Source organism: Odocoileus virginianus, chromosome 24, assembly GCF_023699985.2.
Source record: "Odocoileus virginianus isolate 20LAN1187 ecotype Illinois chromosome 24, Ovbor_1.2, whole genome shotgun sequence".
NCBI classification, from domain to species: domain Eukaryota; kingdom Metazoa; phylum Chordata; class Mammalia; order Artiodactyla; family Cervidae; genus Odocoileus; species Odocoileus virginianus.
The window spans coordinates 36,349,108-36,363,101 of NC_069697.1; the positions used below are offsets into that span (position 1 = coordinate 36,349,108).

Consider the following 13,994-nt stretch of genomic DNA (forward strand, 5'->3'; position numbering starts at 1 on the left):
CACCTTGTTTTTATATACATATTAATAGTTAAATCCATAGCTGTATCAGAGATATAGGCCAGAGCAACTCAAAGACAGTAATTATTTTAGTGAACTCAATTCTCAGGATAAAATAGAAATAAAAATATATTTGAGTTTTTACATGTAATTTTCCCTCTCACATTAATATTTTTAAAAGTTTGTGGAGACAAGAATCCAGTTGTAAAGACATGGTGGATGGCTGTTGTTGCACTGAATAATGGGATGCATATAATGCAGGCATTCATTTATTAAACACCAAATAACCACTCACTCCTGGTTAGTGTTTTTCTCCCCTCTTGGAGAACTGTAAATTAAACAAAAATTTAATTCTATGAACAAGCTCCAGAAAACTTGGAGGCACTAATATTCTTTGATCACCTTCTTCTATTTCCATTTTTCATTTTGTAGGACCCAGGTGTCTGCTTACAAGATGACAAAGATTTTGTTTAATACTGTATCAATGTTCTTGGTTTACCATTGACAGATTTGAAAAGGTTGTTGAAAACTGAATGCATATATGCAAATGTTTTGTTATTAAATGGAAACATTCCAAGAACTCAAATGATCCATGTGAAATTTTAATTATAACTTAACAGCTGCTTGAGCTAATTGAAGGATATCAGAAAGGTGATTTCCTTCTCATTGTAATTAAAGAGTTAAGCCTAATTTGCCGTTGTCAGAACAAGACTAAATGCCAATCTGGTCTGCCTAATTATGTTAAAAGGTAAACAGATAACTGGTAGAAAAGGGTAGGGCCCACCGTAGACAAAGACAACAGGTTCAAAATGTGACATCACCACCCATTCCTATTGAAATGTGAGCAATGACCTTTAAGCAAAGTAGCAACTGTTCTCAACTTCTGCTCTGAAGGCTGCAATTTCATCCTGCAGCATCATCTGTTCATTCCCTCTCACAGCCAATTTTATTTTCCTTCAATTTCTCAATCTTTTCTGCAAGGGCCCTCAGTGATCTTGTCCCTTATAAGAGAAGAAAACGGAGGTGGAGAAAAGGCAAGACAATCTTCCAAGCAAACAATTGGTGGCAAAACAAGACTCTTGACTAAATGCTATGGTGCTTTGTCCCACAACTCTGTGTTTTGTATTAATGACAAAAATGGAATTTATCTAGCTTTCAATTTACGACATTACAGTAATAAATAGGGGAATACAACTTGAAGCCTTTTAATGCTATCACTTGTCCCTTTATTCTTGAAGATCCAGAAAGCTGTTTTTGAAATATTGTGTTTAACCAGAGTGCTATGGAAGAGTGTCCATTATGTGCAATATCATCCTTTAATATCCTAACTGAAAGGAATTAAAGTTCTTAGTAAGTAGTGTAAGGTTTTTTTGCGGTTTTGCTGTTCCATCACTAAGTCATGTCCAACTCTGGTATCCCACTGATTGCCGCAGGCCAGGCTCCTCTGTCCTCTACTATCTCCTGGACTTTAGGTGCAAAATAAAGGAATCACTTTAAGCCTGATATTTTATACTATTTATAAAACCCTGCCTCACTTTCTGAGTAGGTTTCTGGATATTAAAATAGGGAGGTAGAATTCAGCTGCCAAGAGTCCTGGCAATCCCAATGCTTCCTGGATGATTCTTCTTGTTCTTTTTTTTTATGAATTCATTTTCTATCAGCCCATAACATAAGGGTAGCCAGTATTTGTTTCTGTTCTTTTTTTTTTTTTTTTCTTACTTTCTTCAAAAAAAGACTCTTAAGTAAACGCATTTGTAGTGGAGTAGGGGACTGCAGGAGAAGGGGCTTATTTAATCATTTTCAGCTCTTTCTCGATGGGCACATGTCTCCTGTCCCCTGATTCAAATACATATTGCAAGGAAGGCAAAACTGAACAGAGAGAACCACTGTCAGATTGAACCACTGCCCCTGTGTGTGATCCATGTGTTAGCTCTCAGGCCTGTCAGAGGAGTTTATGTAGTTTATATATAGAGGCCCAATGCTCTGTAATTCTTTATCAGAGCAATAATCACTTTGCTTAGAACAGTAACACATATTATTATTAAAGTTTGGACTCACTTTTTCTGATCTATGCTGAATCCCATAATGTTATTATCTGATTATACATTCACTGCAAAGAATTACTCAAATTCAACCTGTTTAACTTCTTCCCCTGAAAACGAGATCCCTTGCTAATATGACCCACATCTCCAATATTACCTTTCCAGCTACAGTGTCTCTATCTAAAATTATTCAACCTACATAACACTGACACTAATCTTCCATAAAACATCACTTAGTAGGTAATGCCATCCTACTGCTCAAAACCATTTAACACTGGGAATTTCCTATAATGCTTAAATTCCTTAGGCTGACATTAAAAGCTCTCATAATTTTACCCTAAACTCTTCCACTTGTAATAATTTTAGGCATCACAAAACTACTCTAAATAGTTAAAGCAGAAAAGGCATTTGTTAGGAGAATCATTGGGTTGCTCACAGAATAGTTGAACAGGCATAAGAACCTGGCTCAAAAAATGGAAATAAAGAAGAGAGGCCAGACAGCACAAACCAGCTCAAAATTGTGCCATCGGACTATTTTGGTGAGGACACTGATCCACCACTGATGTCGTAGCTTGCCACTCCTGGCACCAACACTGCTGATGTCAACATTGGATACACTGCCATTCATGCCACAGCAAATGGATATAGCTGCTTCCAGTTCCAGGATTGATACCTCATTATGAAGACACCCTGTTTCTGATTCCATGTTCCAAACAAGCCTTCTGGCTGACCAAACCTATGTCTATGCACTATCTTTTAGTGTAAGGGTGAGGAGCAAGCAGTGAGACTTCCCAAGTTATAGAGTGAGAAGAAAGTTAGCTTCCTACCAATACTCATATGGAAAGAATTATTCAACCAGGAACAAGAATTCAGATGGCAAAGAGAACAGAATATAAACAAAGGTAAAGGCCTCAGGTGAAACAACAGGGAGGGAACACAGCCCCACTCATCAACAGAAAATTGGATTAAAGATGGCCGCAGGCATCAAAACAAGACCCAGTTTCCCCCTCAGTCAGTCTCTCCCACTAGGAAGCTTCCATAAGCTTCTTACCCTTATCCATCAGAGGGCCAACAGAATGAAAACCACAATCACAGAAAACTAATCAAACTTATCACCTGGATCACAGCCTTGTCTAACTCAGTGAAACTGAGCCACGACCTGCAGGGCCACCCAAGATGGACGGGTCGTGGTGGAAAGTTCTGACAAAATGTGGTCCACTGGAGAAGGGAATGGCAAACCACTTCAGTATTCTTGCCTGAGGACCCCATGAACTGTATGAAAAGGCAAAAAGACAGGACACTGAGAGATGAACTCCCCGGGTCGGTAGGTGCCCAATATGCTACTAGAGATCAGTGGAGAAATAACTCCAGAAAGAATGAAGGGATGGAGCCAAAGCAAAAACAACACCCAGTTGTGGATGTGACCGGTGATGGAAGTAAAGTCTGATGCTGTAAAGAATAATATTGCACAGGAACCTGGAATGTTAGGTACATGAATCAAGGCAAATTGGACGTGGTCAAACAATAGATGGCAAGAGTGAACGTTGACATTTTAGGAAACAGTGAACTAAAATGGACTGCAGTGGGTGGATTTAACAGAGATGACCAATATATCTACTACTGTGGGCAAAAATCCCTTAAAGGAAATGGAGTAGCCATCATAGGAAACAAAAGAGTCTGAAATGCAGTACTTGGATGAAATCTCAAAAACAACAGAATGACCTCTGTTCATTTTCAAGGCAAACCATTCAATATCACAGTAATCCAAGTCTGTGCCCTGACCAGTAACGCTGAAGAAGCTGAAGTTGAACAGTTCTATGAAGACCTACAAGACCTTCTAGAACTAATACGCCAAAAAGATATCCTTTTCATTATAGGGGACTGGAACTCAAAAGTAGTAATTCAAGAGATACCTGGAGTAACAGGCGAATTTGGCCTAGGAATACAAAATGAAGCAGGTCAAAGGCCAACAAAAATTCACCAAGAGAACACACTGGTGATAGCAAATATCCTCATCTAACAACACAAGAGAAGACTCTACACATGGACATCACCACGTGGTCAATACCAAAATCAGATTGATTATATTATTTGCATCCAAAGATGAAGAAGCTCTATACAGTGAACAAAAGCAAGACCAGGAGATGACTGTGGCTCAGATCATGAACTCCTTATTGCCAAATTCAGACTGAAATGAAAGAAAGTAGGGAAAAACACTAGACCATTAAGGTATGACCTAAATCAAATCCCTTATGATTTTTTTTTCCATTTATTTTTATTAGTTGGAGGCTAATTACTTTACATCATTACAGTAGTTTTTGTCATACATTGAAATGAATTAGCCATGGATTTACATGTATTCCCCATCCCGGTCCCCCCTCCCACCTCCCTCTCCACCCGATCCCTCTGGGTCTTCCCAGTGCACCAGGCCCGAGCACTTGTCTCATGCACCCAACCTGGGCTGGTGATCTGTTTCACCCTAGATAATATACATGTTTCAATGCTGTTCTCTTGAAACATCCCACCCTCGCCTTCTCCCAGAGTCCACAAGTCTGTTCTATACATCTGAGTCTCTTTTTCTGTTTTGCATATAGGGTTGTCGTTACCATCTTTCTAAATTCCATATATATGTGTTAGTATACTGTAATGGTCTTTATCTTTCTGGCTTACTTCACTCTGTATAATGGGCTCCAGTTTCATCCATCTCATTAGAACTGATTCAAATGAATTCTTTTTAATGGCTGAGTAATATTCCATGGTGTATATATACCACAGCTTCCTCATCCATTCGTCTGCTGATGGGCATCTGGGTTGCTTCCATGTCCTGGCTATTATAAACAGTGCTGCGATGAACATTGGGGTGCACGTGTCTCTTTCAGACCTGGTTTCCTCAGTGTGTATGCCCAGAAGTGGGATTGCTGGGTCATATGGCAGTTCTATTTCCAGCTTTTTAAGAAATCTCCACACTGTTTTCCATAGTGGCTGTACTAATTTGCATTCCCACCAACAGTGTAAGAGGGTTCCCTTTTCTCCACACCCTCTCCAGCATTTATTGCTTGTAGACTTTTGGATAGCAGCCATCCTGACTGGCGTATAATGGTACCTCATTGTGGTTTTGATTTGCATTTCTCTGATAATGAGTGATGTTGAGCATCTTATGAGCATCTTACAAGCACCTTATGATTATAAACTGGAAGTGACGAATAGATTCAAGGGATTAAATCTGATACAGAGTGCCTGAAGAACTATGGACAGAAGTTTGTGATATTGGACAGGAGGCAGTGATCAAGACTATCCCCAAGAAAAAGAAATGCAAAAATGTTGTCTGAGGAGGCCTTACAATAGCTGAGAAAAGAAGAGAAGCTAAAGGCAAAGGAGAAAAGGAAAGATAAACTCATCTGAATGCAGAGCTCCAAAGAATAACAAGGAGAGATGATAAAGCCTTCCTCAGTGATCAATGCAAAGAAATAGAGGAAAACAATAGAATGGGGAAGACTAGAGCTCGCTTCAAGAAAATTAAAGATACCAAGGGAACATTGCATGCAAAGATGGGTACAATAAAGGATAGAAATGGCATGGATGTAACAGAAGCAGAAAATATTAAGAAGAGGTGGCAAGAATACAAAGAAGATCGATACAAAAAAGAAAAATCATCTTGACCCACATAACCATGATGGTGTGATCACTCACCTAGAGCCAGACATCCTGGAATGTGGTCAAGGTCCACTATCTTGTGAACAAAGATAGTGGAGGTGATGGAATGCCAGTCGAGCTATTTCAAATCCTAAAAGATGATGCTGTGAAAGTGCTGCACTCAATATGCCAGCAAATTTGGAAAACTCAGCAGTGGCCACAGGACTGGAAAAAGTCAGTTTTCATTCCAATTCCAAAGAAAGGCAATGCCAAAGAATGTTCAAACTACTGCACAATTGCACTCATCTCACACGCTAGCAAAGTGATGTTAAAAATTCTCCAAGCCATGTTTCATCAGCATGTGAACCATGAACTTCCAGATGTTCAAGCTGGATTTAGAAAAGGCAGAGGGACCAGAGATCAAATTGCCAACATCTATTGCATCATCAAAAAAGCACGAGAGTTCTTAAAGAGATGGAAGTAACAGACCACCAACCCACCTCCTGAGATGTCTGTATGCAGGTCAAGAAACAACAGTTAGAACTGGACATGGAACAACAGACTGGTTCCAAATCAGGAAAGGAGTATGTCAAGGCTGTATATTGTCACTTGGCTTATTTAACTTACATGCAGAGTACATCATGTGAAATGTCAGGATGGATGAAGCGCAAGCTGGAATCAAGATTGCTGGGAGAAATATCAATAGTCAAGGATATGAAGATGACACCCCCCTTATGGCAGAAAGTGAAGAAGTACTGAAGAGCCTCTTGATGAAAGCGAAAGAGGAAAGTGAAAAAGTTGGCTTAAAGCTTAACATTCAGAAAACTAAGATCATGGCATCCTGCCCAGTCACTTCATGGCACATAGATTGGGAAATAATGGAAACAGTGAAAAACTTTATTTTTTGGGGGGAGTGCAGATGGTGATTGCAGCCATGAAACTAAAAGATGCTTGCTCCTTGGGAGAAAAGCTATGACCAACCTAGACAGCATATTAAAAGCAGAAACATTATTTTGCCCACAAAAGTCTGTCTTCGCAAAGTTATGGTTTTTCCAGTAGTCATGTATGGATGTGAGAGTTGGGCTATAAAGAAAGCTGAGCTTCGAAGAATTGATGCTTTTGAACTGTGGTGTTAGAGAAGACTCTTGAGAGTCCCTTGGACTGCAAGGAGATCAAACCAGTCCATCCTAATGGAAATCAGTGCTGAATATTCATTGGAAGGACTGATGCTGAAGCTGAAACTCCAATACTTTGGTCACCTGATGCGAAGAACTGACTCATTGGGAAAGATCCTGATGCTGGGAAAGATTGAAGGCAGGAGGAGAAGAGGATGACAGAGGATGAGATGGTTGGATGACATCACCAACTTGATGGACATAAGTTTGAGTAAGCTCTGGGAATGGTAATGGACAGGGAACCTGTCATGCTGCAGTCCATGGGGTCACAAAGAGTCGGACATGACTTAGCACCTGAACTGAACAGGTGCTAAGACAGAACAAGAGTTTTTTTGGGTATCTAATGTCCTAACCAAACCACTCATTCACTAATCTATGTTAAATTAGGTCCTATTTCTCCTCACTTTCACAAATCATTGAATTAGTTATGATTCTGCATATTAAGACATCTAGCATAACACCAAAAAATAGTAGTTCCTAATTCATGAATAAATACTACTTCCAGCTGAAATGCTTTTCTCTCTACCTTGACATCTACCCAACCTAAGGATTTACTTGAATTCCATCTTGTGCATGGAGTTATCAGAACACTCAACTCATTGTTAGCTGTCTTCTAAATTCCTCCTCTATTTAATCTATATCATTCATTTTGGTGTTTATCATTCATATTGTCACACTGTTCACATCTGTTCACGTGTGTAGTTTTATATCCACAGATTTCAACATTCATGATGATAAGATTGAATGTTTGAAGCAACTTTGGCACAAATCATCATATTTTGGGGATAGGAGCACATAATAAATGCCTACTGTTTGTCTATCTTTCCCTGAAGTAGGTTTTTAGTTAACTTTTTAATCACCTACCTCCACATAGTTCCTCATTCTATAACAGGGAAAATGTAGAAAAAAATTGGGTTAATAAGTTAACTGATTTTGTGTTAATTGAGGCATTATCATAATAAGCTGCTAGAATTTTTCATTCTTATATAATTAACTCTGTACCACTTAACAAAAATTCCATAAGACATAATGGGAAAGAATTGAGAACAATAAGTTTACCCAGGGCAGAAATGCCATGATAAATAACAAGAATTCAAGGTCTCTCATCCTGCATAAAATAGGAATTGCCAGTCATTCAGATAAATCACCCACCACCCCTCTGCCACTAGCTCTTACCATGAGCTTCTGACATGACTCGTCTAAATCAACAAATGCACTTTCTTGACACTGTCCTTTTGCAGAATTTTGTTCCCCCTTATCCTCGTTCTTTTCATAGCCATGTTTCTCAGAAGAGAAGCCCATGCTCACTGTCTTTGTACCCTAAAACCTATGGAAGTTAGTAACACTACTCCAGTTAATCTGCTAACACTGACTTCCCCATGTATTTTTCTTTTGCTCACCTTAGTGCACTTTTTTCAGAATTTCCCATAATGTGACCTTTAGGTGTAATCAGATACAATGGCCATTCCCACTGTTTGGAAACAAGTCTCCTCCTTAGCTTTATACTGTTTCTTTCCCAGGTCTCTATTCAACTCTATTTCTTAAAAAAAGCATTTTTAAAAGAGATTTCCTCTACTTCAATCCACCTCTAAGAAAGGATGTTCTCCACCCTGTCCATAAGCTCCTCAGAAACTATTATAAACAAATCAACATACTGTACACCTTAAACTTTCACAATGTTCTTTGCCAATTAATTTCTCAATAAAGCTGGAACAATGAAATACAAATATTAATGTTTCCCAAATTATTGCCCTTCACCTTAGTCCCCTCTTACTTTTCCATGTAATTATATGTCTAAATCCTGCACTCGTTTCCGGCTTCTTTATAGGAGAAACTAGTTTACCTACAAGGCCTACTGCTACCTAACATAGAGCAAGCACTCCTTACATGTTTTGTTTTGTTAGTATGAAATTGACCACAATCATTCTCTGGAATTTCTGGTACAATGCCATGTGTTAGAGTGACTATCATGTATAGGGCAATGACTCAAATCTCTATCTTTAGCCTGGATTTTTCTCTAGAGCTCATGTCATATAATCAACTGATTTTTGGTTAAAAACTTAATGTCCTTCTGACAACCAGAATCTTGTCTAAGATTCAAAACTGCAGAAGAAATGCACCTATTTCACCTCCTTTAGACTGGACTTTTGTCAAATACTGAATCCTTTCCAGAATCAGAAGGAAGCTTTGACAGTCCCCAAATCATGGTTGTGATGCACAGATGCTGCCAGTTATGTCACAAAGGAAGGGATGAAGGTGGTACCACTGTTTCTACCCAAACAATAAGGATAAATTTAGACCCAGGTTAGGGCTGGCTTCATTTCTTCTGCTCCCTCATTTGTAAAGCATATATAATAATAACATATCTAACATGACTGGGGAAATACATTCCAAAAAATGTATACAAAGTTCTAAGCTATTAATACTGCATTTTAAAAAGTTATCACTATTTCCTACATTCTTTGTGGAAAACTATGTTTTAGATGCAGATAATGTCCTTTTAGGGGATACTTATTAAGTAAGGAATCAGGTATTTATGCTCAAATTAAACTAAAATTTAATTTGCATTTGCTCCAGAATCCTATCATTTTGTCATTGTGTAGCATTTTTTTCTAATTAAATTGATCAAATTTATAAGTTTATATAAATAATAAGGTTATTTTGAACTCTTGAGAATATCTTTAATTTATTTTGAGCACTTTAAGGACTTCTTTGCCTAGCTTTCCAATCAAGACAAATTATGAACAATTGTTACTCTGTGCTATCTTGTCTAGGCACTAAAGTCACAGCAATTGAAGGTTTGCTGAATTGCTTCAGTTGTCCAGACTATTAGGAACTAGCAGTAATTATATCAGTAAACCTTGGAGCACTCCTGATGACCTAAATATACCACAGAGCGCTTTCTGTGGATTTTCCATCTCATCCCATAGACTGCTAAAAAGACATGCAATTAAAGGTCAAGATCTAATAAAAATTAATAATTTTACTACTCCACAAAGGATGTTCTTAAGTGCAACTGGCATTTTATTTATTTACAGACTTAGTTTTAGCTTTCACTGCAAGGCTGTGGCAGTAGGGACACAATGACTATTGACTATTTGCACAGTTTGGTGCCACTTCCTTGACCTGTCTTAACTCACAGTGGTTTCATCCACCATTGCTTCTGCATAATCAGCACAATGTCAGTACAATTAAAAAGGTAAATCATGTCTGAATATTATTAGGGAAATGTCCTGATCCTGCAGGCCACCTGTAAGGGACTCAGGGATCCTCAACACTTGACCAACACTTTTAGAACTACTGTTCTATGGCACAGAACAGTCAAGGTGTCAATACCATCCACTCTGTAAATCCCAAACCAGTGAGACTAAACAATGATGTCCCTGACCTCAATCAGGAAAAATCTACCAAAACTTTATCTTGATTTTCATTTCAAAGTTTAGGCCTATACCACAAAGTGTCTTTTATAGAGTGTTTCAAATAAAATTTGGCAATATATTTCAGAGCTAAAACTACTTAGAAGAAAACTGGAATATATCTTTGTGACCTTGAGTTAGGTAATAGTTTCTTAGAAATGAATGTACTTTCTCCAAGGAAAACATATAAACGGCAAACAGACAGATAAAAATGCTCAACCTCATTGGTCAGTAGATAAATACAAATCAAAACTATGAGATACCACTTCATATTCACAAGGAAGGCAATAAGTACAAAGACACACAAAAACAAGTATTGGCAGGATGTAGGGAAATTGAGATCCTCATACATTGTTGGTATGAATGCAAAATGGTACAGCTGCTATGGAAAACAAGTTAGCAGTTGCTCAAAAGGTTAAATATAGAGTTACCATATGATCCAAAATTCCACTGCTAGGTAAATACCAAAGAAAAATGAAATCCAATGTCCATATAAAACCATGTGCATAAATATTCACTGTAGCATAATTCATCATAGCCAAAAAGTAGGAACAGCCCAAATGTTCATCAACTGATAAGTGGATAAACAACATGTGCTATATTCATACAATGGAATACTATTTGGCAATTTTAAAAATAAAGTACTAATATGTGCAAGAAAATAGATGAATCTTAAAAAGTATGCTAAGTAAAGAAAACCACATGCAAACAACCACATACTGTGTGAGTTTTGTGATTCCACTGGCATGAGATGTACAGAATAGGAAAATCTATGGAGACAGAAAGTATGTTGGTAGGAGAATATTGGAGGGAAATGGGAGTGACTGCTAACAGCGTGGGGTTTCTTTTAGGAAAACAAAAATGTTCCATAGCTAGTTTTCATAGATTATTGAACAAACCTTTCAGTCAGTTCAGTTCAGTCGCTCAGTCGTGTCCGACTCTTTGCGACCCCATGAATCACAGCACGCCAGGCCTCCCTGTCCACCACCAACTCCCAAAGTTTTCTCAAACCCATGTCCATCGGGTCAGTGATGCCATCCAGCCATCTCATCCTCTGTCATCCCCTTCTCTTGCCCCCAATCCCTCCCAGCATCAGGGTCTTTTCCAATGAGTCAATTCTTCACAGGAGGTGGCGTAATCCTTTACATATACCAAAAAACATTGAATTGTATACTTAAAAAAAAAAATCATTCAGACAGGAGCCATCAGGCTTTTGGTTAGTGACTATGTGTGTGTGTTAGTTGCTCAGTCATATCTGACAGTTTGTGACCTCATGGACTGTAGCCCACCAGGTTCCTTTGTCCATGGAATTCTCCAGGCCAGAATACTGGAGTGGGTTGCCATTTCCTTCTCCAGGGGATCTTCCCAACCCAGGGATCAAACCCAGGTCTCCTGCATTGCAGGTGGATACTTTACTGTCTGAGCTACTAGAGAAGCCCAGTAGACTATACCAATGTTTATCAAACTAATATAAGAATATTTATATATCAGTATTTACTGAATTAGAAACTAAAATTTAGGCTGCTAAGAAACTGTATAAACAAATCCTCAGAAGTAGCTGAACTGTAGAACTGAAAATAAATAAATTTTAATTCATTTTCATTCATAAATGATGTATAGTCTTCAGATCACTTTTTCAGGAGATGGGGTCAGGATCTGCTATAACTAGGTAACACTGGCTAAGCTAACTTTCTGTGCTTGTTTCTTCATCTGTATAATTGGAAATTTTCCATATTGAAGATTTAATGTAGAAATAGTAATTTTTAGCACAATGTTTTTTTCTAGTAATACACATGTAATGATATATTTTTAGAACTCTAAACATTTGGTATCATTGGCACACCTTTTCACAACAAAATTCACATATATGACATATAATCCAATTAAAAACTATGGATCATGCCCAGAGATCTCTTTTTCAGTTTTAGTATCTGGACCACTTTTTAAAACAATTCTAGGAAAAATTCTAATACCAACATTTTGGGCAAAAGGAAGAAAGGTATACTCATTTCCAGACTGTTTCATGGCTAAAGAAACTCTCTAAAATTCTTTTTATGACTCATATTTCCCTATCATGACAAAAGTAAATTTAAAGCAACTGAGAAGATAAACGGCTCCTCAAAAAAAGTTGGGGAGGGAAAACTAATTTGGGACTATGTTAGCAAAAAATTCATTTGTCATGAATGCATTGAGGTATCTTGGAAAATGACTAGAACCTCGTTGCATACTGTGTGACTAGAAAGACCAACAACTGTTTTCTTCCTCTTCTTTAGTCAAACTGCCTCCTACTGCCTCAGTTCCTATCCACTGAGGGTTAATAGCAATATTAACTCTCCCTGGTAGCCAAGTAGGTGCCCAGCAGAAAGGCACAGGGATGGGTAGGGGGCAGAGAAAGAGGAGGAAGACTCACCGACCAGGAGAGGGAGGATGGGGAGTGAACTTGTGAGAACTAATTTGTCTAGTATTCAGTAACAAAAGGACCACGTCTGTGTCATGTGTTAATGAAGCATCAATCACTGGATAACTGCTTGACTCACATAATGAGAATATTCTCCGGCCAGCCCTGTGTTCTGTACAGACAGCTGGGGAGATAATAACCCAAATGGAATTTTTATTCTAATGCAACTCCCATCCTTTAAACACAAAAACGAAACAGATTAAAGTTGGTAAAAATGAACAGCCTTTCATAAAGCTTAGTGTGGTAGTGTGTTTATTCCAGCAGTGATGCCCGAAGAGCCTGAAATGTCTCCACTTGGTTGTTGGGATTCTCCAGTTTAATGGCCCTTTTCTTTTTAATTCATTATGAGTTGCTTTAGTCTCTCCAGTCATGGAGTCTATTAACATTGGTTCATCTGGTTGCACTTCAGTCAAGTTCCTCCTCCCACTCCCCACCCCTTTATAAGGAGGCTTTGAAAAATTGTACTTTATTATAGATTAAATTTATTTTAAAATCAAAATTACACCTATATTGATATTTACATGAAATATTTAAAATATATATTTATACCTACTTTACATACACAATTGTTGAAAAATAGGTTAATTACTACAAAAATTCACAGAAAACAGATCAGCATCATTGGAACAGAAATTTAGGTCATATGTTGGAGGAAAAAAGTCCCCCATCTCTTATTTATTTTTCTACTCTAAAAAACAAAATCTAAGCAAAAAGGTAGACTCTTTACTTGTTAGACTACAGCAACTTCTCTCCTAAGGACATTTTACAGATAAATTTGAAAATTGACATGAATAAAAAGAAAAATGACTTCCCAGGTAGCTCAGTGGTAAAGAATTCACCTGCCAATGCAGGAGATGCATGATCTTTGGGTTGGGAAGATGCCCTGGAGTAGGAAATGGTAGCCCATTCCAGTATTCTTACCTGGAAAATTCCATGGACAGAGGAGCCTGGAGGGCTACAGTCCATGGGGTAGCAAAGAGTTGGACACAACTGAGCACTCACAAACGGAAAAATAGCTTTTGACATTTCATGATTTTTCTAAGAAATAATCAGCAACTAGAAAATCCACCTGAGTTTTTCTAAATGTAGGTCATGAGGCACAGTGAAATCAGTGCATTAGGGCACTCGATATGTTGTCACTAGAGAAATAATGAACTCTCCATGAAAGAGATTTCTAAAGGACAATTTAAAAAGGGGCCGAGAGGAAATAGGGAAAATAGTAAGCCTAAGAATGGCAAACAGAAGGAAAAAAATTAATGAGGTCAAGTTGAAA

General features: G+C 38.0%; 1 protein-coding gene and 1 long non-coding RNA gene across 2 annotated transcripts in view; both read right to left on the bottom strand.

Moving 5' to 3' along the window:
• Positions 1-13,994, bottom strand: part of PDZRN4 (PDZ domain containing ring finger 4) — a 391,568-nt gene that overhangs the window by 219,809 nt on the left and 157,765 nt on the right. The gene's annotated exons all lie outside the window — the stretch shown is intronic.
• On the bottom strand, positions 298-2,975 carry LOC110149894 (uncharacterized). Its single transcript, XR_011483368.1, has 2 exons — positions 2,548-2,975; positions 298-998 (listed from the first exon to the last, which is right to left on the bottom strand). It is a non-coding gene; the product is annotated as an uncharacterized lncRNA (long non-coding RNA).